At 45.1% G+C, this 14,483-nt stretch overlaps 1 long non-coding RNA gene across 1 annotated transcript; it reads right to left on the reverse strand.

Annotated features, from left to right (window-relative positions):
• Positions 1-598: 598 nt before the first annotated feature.
• On the reverse strand, positions 599-4,105 carry LOC119732493. Its single transcript, XR_005271557.1, has 4 exons — positions 3,804-4,105; positions 3,388-3,446; positions 1,893-2,062; positions 599-1,578 (listed from the first exon to the last, which is right to left on the reverse strand). It is a non-coding gene; the product is annotated as an uncharacterized LOC119732493 (long non-coding RNA).
• Between the last annotated feature and the right edge of the window lie 10,378 nt (positions 4,106-14,483).

The raw sequence follows: 14,483 nt of genomic DNA on the forward strand, positions 1-14,483 counted from the left end.
ACCCTCTACCAAAGTTAGACACCAAAATCTCATTTCTAACTCAAGTTATCATCCTGAAACCATTTACATTTAACTCACCACGGTGATCTTGACCTTTGACCTTTTGACCCCAAAACCAATCCCAACTTGCCTACTCCCAAGGGCAACCCCCTATCAAAGTTAGACACCAAAATCTCATTTCTAACTCAAGTTATCATCCGGAAACCATTTACCTTTATCTCACCATGCTGACCTTGACCTTTGACCTTTTGACCCCAAAACCAATCCCAACTTGCCTTCTCCCAAGGGCAACCCTCTTCCAAAGTTAGACACCAAAATCTCATTTCTAACTCAAGTTATCATCCGGAAACCATTTACATTTAACTCACCACGGTGACCTTGACCTTTGACCTTTTGACCTCAAAACCAATCCCAACTTGCCTACTCCCAAGGGCAACCCCCTACCGAAGTTACAACCCCAAACAACATTTCTAACTCAAGTTATCATCCGGAAACTAAGCTGCCCGGACGGACGGACGGACGGACAGACACACACACATCCGGCCGGACGGACGCCCTAGGCGATGACAATACCCCTCGAGCCTCTCGGCTGAGGGGTAAAAATTGGTACTTATTTTGATTTGGCCATAACTCAATAAACATTTACCCAATTGGAAAGATTTCTTCATTGTCGAAAAGCTAATGGATATACTCTCTAATTATGTATAAAAAAAATGATGACTTTGTTTTTTAGTTGTGAAAACAAAGACGCTTTGAGGTTTTTTTTGTGCAAGACACCCTGGGGTTGAATAGGTTGCTATAAACATTAAAAAGGTTGGTGCCCCATAATGGGGTCGCTCAGAAATGAGAACCATTCAACAAAAAAGGATGCCCAAGTAGCAAATATACAAGATATTTTAACTTTGAAAAATAAATTTGAACAAAAACTCAGCAGTCTCAATATTTCCCACCACCACTCACAAAAGTTCTGATGATGAAAAATTCCATAAGTCTTGAATCAACAAAAAGTTTCAGCACGCACAATGGTTTTTCCGTAGAAGAGCGTCCCGGATCCCGTTTGCGTACAGCGATCACATGCCCAGATTTGTCAAGACGAACAAAGACACCGATATCGGCAACAGTTCAGAAGTATGGAAAACTTGAAGTAGTTCCGTCAAGTCAAATTGTGAGCCATTAACCTGGTTTTAAGTTCAGTTCAGTTCAATCGAGTTTAATTTGCACCAATCCAGTTCCTTCGTGGCTACGAATCCTCGTATAAAGGTACATCTTCAAGTTGCAGTGGTAAAGGTGGAGAGGGCTATTTGGCCTAATTATTGCCCCCCCCCCCCCCCCCTCCTTCAAATGATCAGTTCCATCTATAGTGTCTGATGCTGTCCAGAACTATCACAATAAGCAGCAACTCCAGAAACATCTCTACATTGGTCTGTGGCTGAGATACAACTTCCTGGATACTGTGGCTATAAAATAAGCGAGTGAAGAGGGGCGGCTGAAGCCCCATAATTTGGGTCATTTTATCTGCGAAGCTATGTACAAGTCCAACTGATGCTGAGGTCATAGCTAACCAGCTGTGTGGTCCACCTGCAGAAGAAGACCCAAGAAAGGAAAAAAATAGTGTTGTCAGAATAGAATTTCATCAGACACGGGCTCATAGCCATAACAATCTGAACCAGCTGAGTTTGGTCTAGAACACACCCCTGACTGTAAAGGCACCTCTATGCTTTTTTTAAGGATGTGGTACTTTTGGTCAGGAGGTTAATTCTTTCTAATATATTTGTACATTGTACGTATTCACTAGAACTGTTTCTTCTATAAAATTTGATTCAAATTTGATTGGCAAAAAGTGGCTTGATGTACCAAAAGAAAGGTCTTTCTGTCAATTCACTTATACTGACCCCTTTGAGCCAAGGAGGGTGATATGAGAGATCACAATATTTGCGTACGTAGTAGAACTAGCTGACGATCGAGGCTGAATGCTGTCACAGGAAGTTTGCGGTAGAGCAAGGATGCTTGGTCCCTGTGCACCCTCGTGATACAGCGATGAACAGTTCCAGAAGTGTACAACCTGAAAATTAGACAAATTGGAAAATGTTTGTCATCATGTTAATGTTGGGTGGAAATTGACAAAAGCTGATATTTCGTCAGTGACACCACACAGTAACACCCAAGTGGACTTGAATGCTTGCTACGCACGCGTATTTTACAGAACCGAGCGATTTTCTTTTTCACTAAGTAATTACCAGTCATGTACACTGTGCACTGAATCGGTCATTTTCGTTTTCATGAAGTAACACTCATCTTTATTTCACCAGTTGGAAGGCTTTTATAAAATTTGCTGTAATCCTACAAGGTATTAATTACATTTGACTGTCAAACGTTTTAAAAAGCTTTCATCCAAAATAGTATTTCCGTAACAGTGTGAAAAGGAAACGTTCCGACCAGTGTCCAATGTGAATCGGTCATTTTCGTTTTCATGAAGTAACACTCATCTTTATTTCACCAGTTGGAAGGCTTTTATAAAATTTGCTGTAATCCTACAAGGTATTAATTACATTTGACTGTCAAACGTTTTAAAAAGCTTTCATCCAAAATAGTATTTCCGTAACAGTGTGAAAAGGAAACGTTCCGACCAGTGTCCAATGTGCGCTCGTACACTTGAGTGTTACTCTGTGAAACCAACATTTGTCATTTTGCAGTTTTAAACCAACACTAGGCCTAAAGAGGACTTGGGTGTTGCTTCGTGGCATGGGCGTCGCCAGGATTTTTTTTCTAGATGGGGGCAAAGCACATTTTCCCCTTAAAATCCCTATATTTTCCAGCATTTTCCCAATGGATCATTTTTTTTTGAGGGAGGCAGGGACATTTGCCCCCCCCCCCACCCCATTAAATTAACAACAATATGATTTCGCGCATCTTTCTTTCCCTATTTTTCTTCTTTTTTTGCTTGCCCCCACCCCCCCCCCCCTCGCGACGCTCATGTTTCATGGTGTCGGTGAAGTTTTAGATTTAAGATTAATGATGTCATTCATGAATTGTTTATATGTTGTCTGTGGGAGGTTGGTGGATCTCAAAGTGCATAATAACAAAGCGTGACATCATTCCCTTTGTCAAGTTGCAGGCTATCATTCATATAATTAACTGTCACGTTAATTAATATGCACAAAGTCGCTCTTCGGCTTGACTGTATTCAATACTACAAAATCCTTCCACAGTAATAAGTGGTTTTGAAATTTATTTTAAGGATTAGGCAGAACATTTCAGGACTTCCAGAGACAGTAATTGTGATAGAAGAGGCTATGCAATGTGGGGAAATTTTGTCCAAAAGTCACTTTCCTTGGAAATAGGTTACAGTAAGTTCTTTACAAAAGTACAAAATGCAAAATCAATTACCTCATCAAGCCTAAAATTACTGCTGTTTCCAGTGTGTTTCTCATCAGATCACATTTGGGCTATAAGTGAGAAATCAAATGGAAGAAAAGAACCACAGACATTTAAGTGTCAGATGTCAAGCAAATATTTGAAGGGATAAAGCTCAGACCTAGATATTTGCAAAGTAATATAATTTTCAACAATTTTGAATTTCCTTTTTCCATTTAACTAAGGACTTTTTTTTTTACCTTACTCAAGCTTCATGGACAAGAAACAAAACTTTAATATTGACTTACAAATGCTGATCTTTATAAAACTGGTTCGATCAGGAAAGAGATGATTGTCCATTAAAAATGAAGGTCCAAATTTTTGTCAAAAAGTTTTTGTTCAAGCAAAAGTCTTAAACATCTCAAGTCATATGCCTCTTTGATGCTCACCTTTAACACACTGATGCCATCTTCATTCCATCCACAGCATGATGAATATCCTGGTCAGGTTAGTCAAAACAGGGCCACCACGTGAAGGTCCCAGGATACCAGCCCCAACATGCTTTCAGTATCATCGGGCCCATCGCTGTGACAAGGGCGTACCAATGCCACTGTCCGGTCCACCCCAAGGGGTGCCCTAACTTCTATGCATGCCGCCCCTCAACCCCCGTCCCCCATCGGGGGGTGATTAGAGGACGTAGCAGCGTTTGCTCACCAAATATGATAACAGGGCCATGCCCCTAAAAAGGGACAAGACTACCCGCACCTTTAAGACAAGCATCCTGTTTCCAGGCCGTTGCTCAGGTCTGTACCGCGCCGATGGTACACCCTTTCATTCGCACCACCACGCTTTCAGTATCATTGGGCCCATTGCACGTGACAGGTTCAGACCCCTTAGCCCGTAGGCCTAGCGTCCTACTTACTGCCTCGGTCCGGTACGCCCCCCGAAGAGGGTGTCCTCAACTTACTTGCGCGCGCCCGCCACTCCACTGAGGGGAGAGTGGGGACGTAGCAACGCTGGCCCACCGACTATGGAAACCATGCCGACCCCCAAACGCAGAGACCTCATCGAGGTGATTCCACGCAGGGGGACACAAAGCTCCTTTAAGACAAGCTTCCCGTTGCTGATTGTGCTGGGTTTTCGCCGCACTTCTCCATGGAGACCCAGCAACTCCGCCCTAACTTAAGCCCTAATGACTCCCACAGTCTTCACTTTTCAGATGGATAAAATATCCCACAGAACCAAAAATTTGATGTTTACTGGGAAAAAAAAATTAAAAATGGCCCCAATTGTAAGTATATGGATGTGTTTATGCCCTAAAGGCAATGCACTAGTTCAAGCAGATTTAATTAGTGGGGCCTTGCAGCAGTGATGGATCAAACACCCAGTTCCTTATATCCTAACTTAATGTTCCATGGACATAATGTAGTAGAAATTTGATTTTGAGTTACAATTACCACTTTTTTGAAATAATAGTGATGACCATAACAGCTTTTGCTGTTCTCCGCCAAGGAGTAAACGGTGCTGTATTTGCTCCCCCTGGAGCAGATATAATCCATGATCACAAACACATCCCCCTTCCCCCCCCCCCCCCACCTTACCCATCACAAACACATAAACACATATCTGAACCAGCCTGGGGAAATAGACAGAATCAAAAATGAAAACAAAAATTGAGGATTTTTTGTTTTGTCTTTTTTTTGGGGGGGGGGGGGCAAAAAAAGCAGGCCTAAAGACAAACAATTTGAGATTACAGAAATACCTTTTTAAATGCCAATTAATGCCATTAAGTTGGTATTTTTCCCCCCAATTTCCCTTCATTTTACCAAGGAATGCATTCGAAAGATACTTACTAAATTTGCTTTTACTTACATTTTCCCAAGATGGTTCAGGTTTATTTTATCTACAAGCAAATTTGAACCCAAAAATGTTTCCATTCTATTGATGGCAGTTATATTTTAAGAAGCCAAATTAAAGCTAAAACATGCTTGGTTCACATGAGATGCAGTTGCCACAGCATCAACCAGTCAGAAAGAATTCAAATTTGCTTGCAAATGGGAAAAAAAAACTTGGTCCGACTCACTCTGAACAACCCATCAAATGACTCCTCTTCATCCAGGGGGACAAGACTTGAGTGCATGTGGCCTAGAAGAGCTGCAGAGAAATGGTTACCTCACCTCAGTTTACATGCAACCTTGTCCCCCTCGTTCTCATTCATCGCACAATCCAAAGCGACTCCACTTGCAAACTGTACGGCAACATCCGGGGGTCTTGGGCATGTTCAAGCCTGCAAAAATGGTTACCTCACCTTATGAACATGCAATCTTGTCCCCCGGCCTCTACCCCAGCTGTCTGTGGCCCTGCGGTGAACTTCTGCAATACAGGCATCTTGGTCATGCTCCCATCCAGATAACGTCTCAAGGGTACCTGCAGACAGACCAAAAGCACTTCAAATTAATGAAAGAAGCAAAATCATGTTTTACTGCTCAACAAACAAAAGTGCATGTATCTCCTATCCCATGCAAGTGAAAAAAAAATTGGCGGCATCGTCTCAAGAAGTGCAAGACCACTTGATTATGATGTGATATCAAAAGGTTCGCAGTGAACCACACAAAAACAGGTTCAAACCTCACTGCAGTCAATTTCTTTGTCCAAATTTACAATAAATTATTGATCACTTTTCCTTTTGAGGTTAGGAGGAGTTGGCCAGTTGCATGGAGTCAAGGGAGGTGTGGCGCGTCAGGCATCGTTCCCGCCTCAAGACGGCCTCACGGCAACGTCTCAAGCCGACTTGATGATGATTAGTTCCATTTTCTCCCTTTGCATTTAGACATACGAGTGTAGTGTATGCGACCCAGCCAGTGAAGGCATCCACCACATGATGCAATGCCTGTCATGCATGTCTTACTTTAATAATCAAGACACATATGAAAACACGACCAAATACTAATAGTGTCTGATTCTTGTAAAGTGGGGATTGAACATTTACCAAAAAGAGAGGGGAGGGGGCACCGAAAAGGGAGGCGAACCCAGCCAAACAGAAAAGTAAGGCATATAATTTGCTCACATAGGTAAACATGTTTGTCTTTACAGTGATTAAGTGACCATTTGACAGCAGAAGAAACAGGAAAAGAGACAACTGCATATAATACCAGACTTATGCTTGTGAACAAACACAGGGCTGTTTTGGTAACTCTTTTGTGACATATGTAAAGTTTCTACTTCCATCCAGGAAGGAAATGTAGTTCTGTTTATAATAAATGGTGGCATATAGTGTGTGATTGCATTCTCATAGGATTTTAAATTATGACGTCACATGTCACATCATGATGACATCACATCTATCTTCATCTATAATCATCTATAACAACCTGCTGCTAGAGGACACTCTATTCATTTTGTAACGTCACCGTTAAAACTTTTTGTAAAGAACTACTAAGACAAAGCATCCTGTTGAAAACAAGTTCCCATCTTTTACAAATTTTAAATTACCAGCACTTCTGATTTGAACCAAAAGGAAGGGTCACATGATTTTGCATGAAGACCCCGAGTTATTCTATCGATTCCCGCAAAAGTCATGTTCTTGGCCCAATTTCATGACGCTGCTTAACAGCTTAGCATAAAAGTATTAATTGTTTAGCATAGCAGAACAATTTGCTAAACCTTAAGCACTATTTCACGGAGTGGATGTGCTTACTGTCGCTCGCGTTTTGTGTCCCCTGGATTTGCAGGGCGTCAAGCGATGGAATAAAATCCATTTCTTGACGGCTGTGGACGACTGGGAAGACAGGTTTGGACAAACCTTAATCAAAGTGGTCTTTTCCATAGCAGCCTGATAAGTAACAGGGAATTGCCAGTGAAATATCGGCGTCCGTGTGTAAGACGAAAACACCGAGTATTCAGTGCAGCATGAGGGATTTGTTAATACTAATAGGAAGTCAGTAACTTGCATGTAATGGAATGCCTTGGATACAAAATGAATGGCTATGAATACTACATCACTCCCCTTTTTTTGGAACACGAAAACAATCAGGATGCCAAAATTGTTTGTTTTTGGTAAGCGCTGTGTGCTCGTTCAAACAAAGGAGGATTAGGTAAAAACACGTTATATAAGATCAAAACAGTTATGATTAAGCAGTTATATAAAGTGTAAACGGTTACATCTTCATAAAAATCAAAATGGTTACATGTAAAAATCAAAACGGTTACATGTATATACAAGGTCAAACTGTCATGATTGAAACCAAGTGTTCTCTGGTGTTGATAGTTCGATTGGCCAAGTTATTTCACAGTATAGTCTTTGAAATGCGCTGGTGGGTGGTGTGCTCGAGGTGGGTTTCTGCGTGGTGCTTGATTGGGTGTTTGGGTAGGTGCATCAGGCATGTCATCAGGTCAGACTCATCTCAGTCATATGTGATGGTTCAGGTTGATCATTGATGCGCTTGAAGCGAGACCTGTTGCGAGTCACTCTGTGAGACCTGTGTCGAGCAGTGATCATGGACCCTCGCGTGTCGGTGATGGTGTGGGGTTGAAGGTGATATGGTGTTTGGTCCTTTGCAACATATACCATCGCGGCGGGATGAGAACTGTGTCAGCCACTTTGATGTTTCTGTGTTTGGCGTGTTCATGCTTGTCCGCGTATGCCTTCATGACAATCTTTCGACATTTGTCTTTGCGTTCAGCGTTGGGAGTCGTGTGTGTAGTCTCCGGAAGGCGAGTGCGCATTGGCCTAACGAAGAGAAGTGTTGCAGGAGGGGTACCTGTGGTCGCGTGTGGGGTTGCGCGGTAGTTTTGAAGGAACTGGAAGAGGGTTTGCTTCCACTGCTTGTGGTCAGCAATGGCGGTGGGATAGGTTTTCTTTAGAGTTTGCATAAACCGCTCGACCTCTCCATTTGCGCGTGGCCAACGTGGCGTGACTTTGCGGTGCTTGAAGCCTAGGTAGTCCGCAAAGTTGGAGAACTCTCCACTGTTGAACGGTGGGCCATTGTCCGTGTGTAAAAACTTGTGTCACACCGAACATTGCGAATATGCGATCGAGTTTCGGGATGACTGCGCGTGCTGATGTAGATGAGACGATTTCGATCTCTGGAAACCTGCTGTAGTCATCAATGACGACTAGGATGTGCTCACCAGAAGAAAGGTCACAGAAGTCAACACTGACCTCAAGCCATGGATCGTTGGGGAGTGGCAACATTTGCAGTGGAGCGCATGTAGTGTCCACTGTCGAGGCTTGGCACAGCAGGCAGTCGCGGATGGTTTGGTCAACCAGACGATCAATGCCAGGGAACCATATTTTCTCGCGCAGTAGTTGTTTGGTTTTGGATATTCCCTGGTGCCCCTCATGGGCGATGTTGATGACTGTTTGTTGGAGAGTTTGGGGAACGACAATACGGTGTCCGCGGAGTGGGAGATCGCGATTTGTGGTTGTGGTAAGCTCAGCACGTATCTTGTGTAAGCTTCGCACCATGTCACTGGCCTGCTGATTGTGTGGTTGGGTGAGAAGTCTGTCCCAACTACCAGTGACCAATGCGTTGATGCAGTTCTGGAGAACTTGATCTTGTTGTGTTACGGTTTGGAGTTCTTCCAGTTTAACAGTTTTGGGCACTGCGTTCTCAGCGATGAAGTTGAGATGTTCTTCAGGGATCTTTTGTTCTCTGCTTGGAGCTTGCGTGTGGGGCTGGGGGTGACGTGACATGTAGTCAGCAGGGTTTAGCTTACCCGGCTGGTATTCAACAGTGAAGTTGTACTCCTGGAGCTTCAGTATCTAGCGTTCGATTCGAGCTGGAGCTTGATTGTTTGGACTGTTGAATAGCGTGACCAGCAGTTTGTGGTCTGTGATGATGGTGAAATTGCCCCAGTATACGTACATGTAGAGATGAAAATGAAGAACTGCCCATGTTATGGCCAGCGCTTCTTGCCGAGGTTTGCAAGTACCGTTGCTCAACGGGTGTTATAAGTGACCGACTCGAGAGTGCGACAACTGAAAGTTTGTCGTTGGCGTTGCGTTGTGCAAGAATGCCAGCGGGACCGACTGGACTGGCATCCACTACGATCTCTGTCTCCTTTGTTGGGTCATAGTACGCCATGGTGCAGCATTGCGAAACGCGTTCTTGGGTTTGTTAATGAGAGCCTGCTGCTGTTCAGGACCCCATGATCAAGGGACTGAGTCTTTGGTCAGTTAGCAAAGGGGTGTGGAGATGGTAGCTAGGTCGGGGATGAAACGACTGCAGTTAGTGACTAGTCCGAGGAAACTGCGGACTTCACTGGCGTTTTGGGGCTCAGACACATCTTGGATAGCCTGAACCTTCTTTAGATCAGGTGAAACCCCGTCACGGCTGAAGATGTGTCCAAAATTATTCAACTCGACTCTTGCTGAATCGGCACTTGTCTTTGTTCAGCGTGACGTTTCTTTCGCGGAGACGGTTAAGACAGGCCTTGAGTCGCGTGTCATGCTCTTGTTGAGTGCTGCCGAACACGAGAATATCGTCACTGATATTGAGGACTCCCTCAAGCCCCTGCAGCATAGCCTTGATGATATTCTGGAACACTTCGGCAGCTGAACAAATGCCAAGGTTCAAGTGCTTGTAGCGGTACAGTCCTGCATGTGTCGAGAAGACTGTTAGATGACGCGACTCTGGGGACAACTCCACCTGGTGGTAGCCTGCGTTAAGATCAAGCTTACTAAACATCGTGGAGCCGTTGACGTCCGCGATAATATCAATGATGGTGGGGGTTACGTGTCGTTCCCGCTTGATGGCTTTATTGACATTACGCATGTCGACGCACATGCGTATCTCTCCGGGCCGTTTGGGTTTCTCATGAATGGGCGAGACCCATGGGGCTGGCTCGTCACTCACTGGTTCGATGATGTCCAAGTCAAGTAGCTTGCATAACTCGGCTTCGACTTTTTTCCGCACTTGGAACGGTATGCGGAGATGGGGTAGAGCGACGGGCGGGACGGACTTGTCCTCATGGAGTACTGCACTGAAAGTCTTTGAGCTTACCGATGCCGATGAAATGATCAGAGTATTGCTCGAGCAACTGATGTATCTGTGGCGAGTCATCTGGTTGGATGTTGTACGCGACATGAATGATGCCAAGTTCTGATGCGGTGGTGAAACTGATAGCGTGTCCCCCTGCTGCTTTGTCACGTAGAATGTTGACGTGACATCAGACGACTTGTAGGCAACAGTTTCCTCGAATGTGCCTACAATCTCGAGGGGGGTAGTACTGCCGTACGCGAAGATTTTTGTGTTTGTATGTCTCTGCAGTTTTGGAACAGACTGAAGAGTGCCGTAGGTTGCAGCGGACATGACGCTGACAGATGCACCGGTGTCGCTTTTATCGCTTTGACTGGCGTGTTGTTGATGTGGAAGTAACAAAAGGTTGCTTGGATCGCTGCGGTGCTTTCACACCGAACATGTACTCATCTTCGGAGCTGGACTCAGCGTCGTGATCAACGGCATGTACTTTGGCTTTGCCGGGTCGTTGTTTGTCTCGTTTGCGACTGCGACTCAGGCAGTGTTTTGCGAAATGGTTCAGTTTTCCACAAGTATGACACGTGACACCCTTGGCAGGACACTATGTCTTGTGTAGGAATGTTCCACCGCAATTGCGACATGTCACAGTGCGTTGGGGTTTGGCCATGTGCGCAGATTTGCCCGATTGCTGACTCGAGCTGGACCGGTTCTTGGAGCTGTGTACCTTGTGCACTGTCTATGTACTGGGACTCGGATGTTTTTCCATGTTTTTTGCCTGCGTATCTGAAAGTTCGTAGACATGTGCAGTTGTAAGCAGCTTCGTGAGAGTGAGATCTGCTTCATGCAGGACGTAAGGACGCAGCTTGGATGAAGAACAACCACGGATGATTTGCGACTTGACCTCAGAGTCCCGGTCATGGAACTGGCATTTTTGCGCCAGCTGTTGGAGCCGGGTGTTGAAATCACCATCTGTTTCTGTCAGAGATTGTTTCGCTTCTCTGAACATGATCCTTTTGTATTCAATATTGCATTGTGGTGAGAAGTACATGTACTTGTCAAGTTACTCTTTAGCTGTCTTGTAATCTCATCCAGTATGAGCTAGTGTATCAAAAATGTCCATGACTTCCTGGCCTGCATAGTGCAGTAGGAGTGCCCGCTGTTGCTTATCATCAACAATGTTGAAAGCAACAAAGAGGTTTTCCAGTCTCTTTACATATTTCTGCCATCGCAAGCCAACGGTAGATGGCACAGTGTGTGGTTGAAAGTTCGGAAAAGATGGCAGATTAGGGCAGTTAGAAACAGCCATGGTGATTAGTGCACTGCTTTTGACGGTACAGTACAGCATTTATACGATGCACACGGGCGTGGAACAGTGCTTGTGATGCATACAGTACACACGTACGATAGTGTACAACAGACGATCTTCCGAAAACTTACTCAGTTTTGAGACCGGAATTTCAGCCAACAAATGACGACAAACTGACAACAACTGACAACAGAATCAATGCTGGGTTCCTCAGCAACGAAAATATCTCATCCTTGTCGCCAGTTGTGATATTTCAAGTGTATATCTTGGAGCTTTTGTTGGACTGATCGAGATAGACAACTGTACGATTGTGGTGCAATGCAAGCATGCTTTATTTGACCTTTCCAGTAACCTTATCTACTGAGGGCCTAGTAGCACAGAATAACACATTGTGATCTTGCATGTAATGGAATGCCTTGGATACAAAATGAATGGCTATGAATACTACAAGCCCCATCTGTGTCTCCCCAAAACTTTTGGCCAGGTGGTCCAGTGCTTCCAACCCTTGCATTGAAATCGCCCCAGAACAATGAGTGTATGTGTGTAAGGGATGGTGCTGAGAGATTCCTTGAGCTGTGTGTAGAATGCATGGATGTCAGCTTAAGCGCTGACCAGGGTGGGGCATACACACTGATGAAGGAGACTTGAGATCTTGGTGAGACTGTGAAGCGGAGGGTCATCAATCGGTCGGACACTGGCTTTGGTCTTCTTCTCTTTCTCCTACGTCCAAGAACCTTATCTTAGACAAAGTGACAATGTCCACTCAATAGGCCTCGAGCTCCCTGCTCACCAGAGCTGTTTTTCTCCTTGGGTTTGAAAGGTTTTTGTCAAGCAGGGATCGCACATTCCAACATGCTATCTGTAATTTGCTACCATTTACAGTTTTACGGTCATGCTATCCTTTACGGTTGCTCCCACTGATTTGGAGACTCGCTGGCCGTGGACAGCCAGCCAGGTTGATGGCGGGTGAGCCTTGTTTACCTCACCTTTTCTGGAGGCTAGAGCCAGGACTGGTTTGACGACTGTGATGAAGCCATAACAGAGCTGATTGCACAGAAGAGGAGTTCACAACGACAAAGACTTGCAAAGCCAGACTGTCCTAGCGCAAAAGTTAAATTCACCAGGACCAAAACTGCACTTCAAAAGCAGTTGAGAGAGATGGAGGACAAGTGGTGGAATGACAAAGCAAATGAGATCCAAGAGCTTGCCGATTCCGGAGACACCAGGGCGTATTACCAAGATCTGAAGACTGTTTATGGACAACAGGGAGCTCAGTCAAATTCCAATCTTGTCCAGTGACGGAGGAACAACCTGGTCAGAGAGGTCCAAAATTCTGGAGAGGTGGAGGGAACACTTTTATCAGCTCCTAAATCAGAGGTTCAAAGCAGACGCCAGGGCGATATATGTCAGGAAGCTCATGTACGCTGACGACTCTGCCTTAGTTTCACACTCTGAGTCTGGTCTCCAGAGTATTCTGAATGCCTTTAATATAGCAGTAGAAAGCCTTGGGCTGACAATCAATGTCAGGAAGACGGAGATCATGTTCCAACCCTGCCCAAATACGAGTCAACTCAGCCTGTCATCCTTCTGAATGGCAACAGCTTCAACATGGTGGACTGTTTCACCTATCTTGGCAGCACAATATCCACTGATAAGCCTGGACAGGGAGGAAAAGAAGAGGAATAGCGCTGCCTCTGTTGCATTTGGCAAGCTCCAGACCCGTGTCTGGAACCACCCAGGAATACGCCTCAATACCAAGTGCAAAGTATACTGTGCCGTCGACCTCTCCTGCCTACTTTACTCTGGTGAGACTTACACTCTGTACCGACGCCACATTCGCAGACTACAGCGGGTGCAGATGTCACATCAGGTGGAGGAAAAAAGTTTCTGATCTGGAAGTCCGTAGGCGCAGAGGCAGCTACTAAATTTGGACTTGCCATGTAGTTAGAATCGAAGACACTCGGCTCCCCAAGGCAGTCTTCTACAGTGAACTTCAACAAGGGAAAAGTGGCATAGGAAGACCAAAGTTTTGCTACAAGGATTGTCTCATGCGGCATCTGTCAGCCAGCAGCATCACTGTTGACATATGGGAAGCAGCCGCCAAGAACCGCTCTGCATGGCGCAAACACTGCAGGGTCGGTGCCCAGATCATAGAGGATCACCTGCAGGAAGATACAGATCTGCGCAGCCTGCGAAGGTCAATCAAAGCAAACCACGGGGATATGCCCTCAAGATCCTGTCAGCTGCCCTGTCGCCACTGCGGGAGGATCTGCCTACACCGCACTGGTCTGTTCTCCCATGAAAGGAACTGCCAGTTATGCCAGTTAATAAACATGAGTGACAGCCACAGAGTCAGCTGAGCGTATGTCATACTAAACATGAGTGACAGCCAGAGAGTCGGGTAAGGGCTTGCAATTCATGCGATGCTCCCCCCCCCCCCCCCAGCATATGACCTTCTTACAGCCTGTGCAAAGCGTCATGCACATGGTGTAACGGGAGTGATCAGGGACTGGCAACCTGTGCTCAGTAATGGAGCAAAGGCTTAAACCTTCAAGGCCAAGGCCAAGGCTTTGACCCTCAAGGCCAAGGCCAAGGCTTAGACCTTCAAGCCTCAAGGCCAAGGCTTAACCCTCAAGGCTAAGGCCAAGGCCAAGGCCCTGTTTTATAAAATGACCACTGATATAAAACTAATTATAGTCACATGACACATCATCACGAATCGCCCATTAAGAAGAACAACATGTCTTAAATTGCAATCAACATGCTCGCATACACCGTTTTATGACTACATTAGATCTATTAAAGTATAAGTTCAGGTCTTCAATTTGGTTTAACTAAAACAA

This window comes from Patiria miniata, unplaced genomic scaffold (genome assembly GCF_015706575.1).
Source record: "Patiria miniata isolate m_02_andy unplaced genomic scaffold, ASM1570657v1 HiC_scaffold_24, whole genome shotgun sequence".
NCBI classification, from domain to species: domain Eukaryota; kingdom Metazoa; phylum Echinodermata; class Asteroidea; order Valvatida; family Asterinidae; genus Patiria; species Patiria miniata.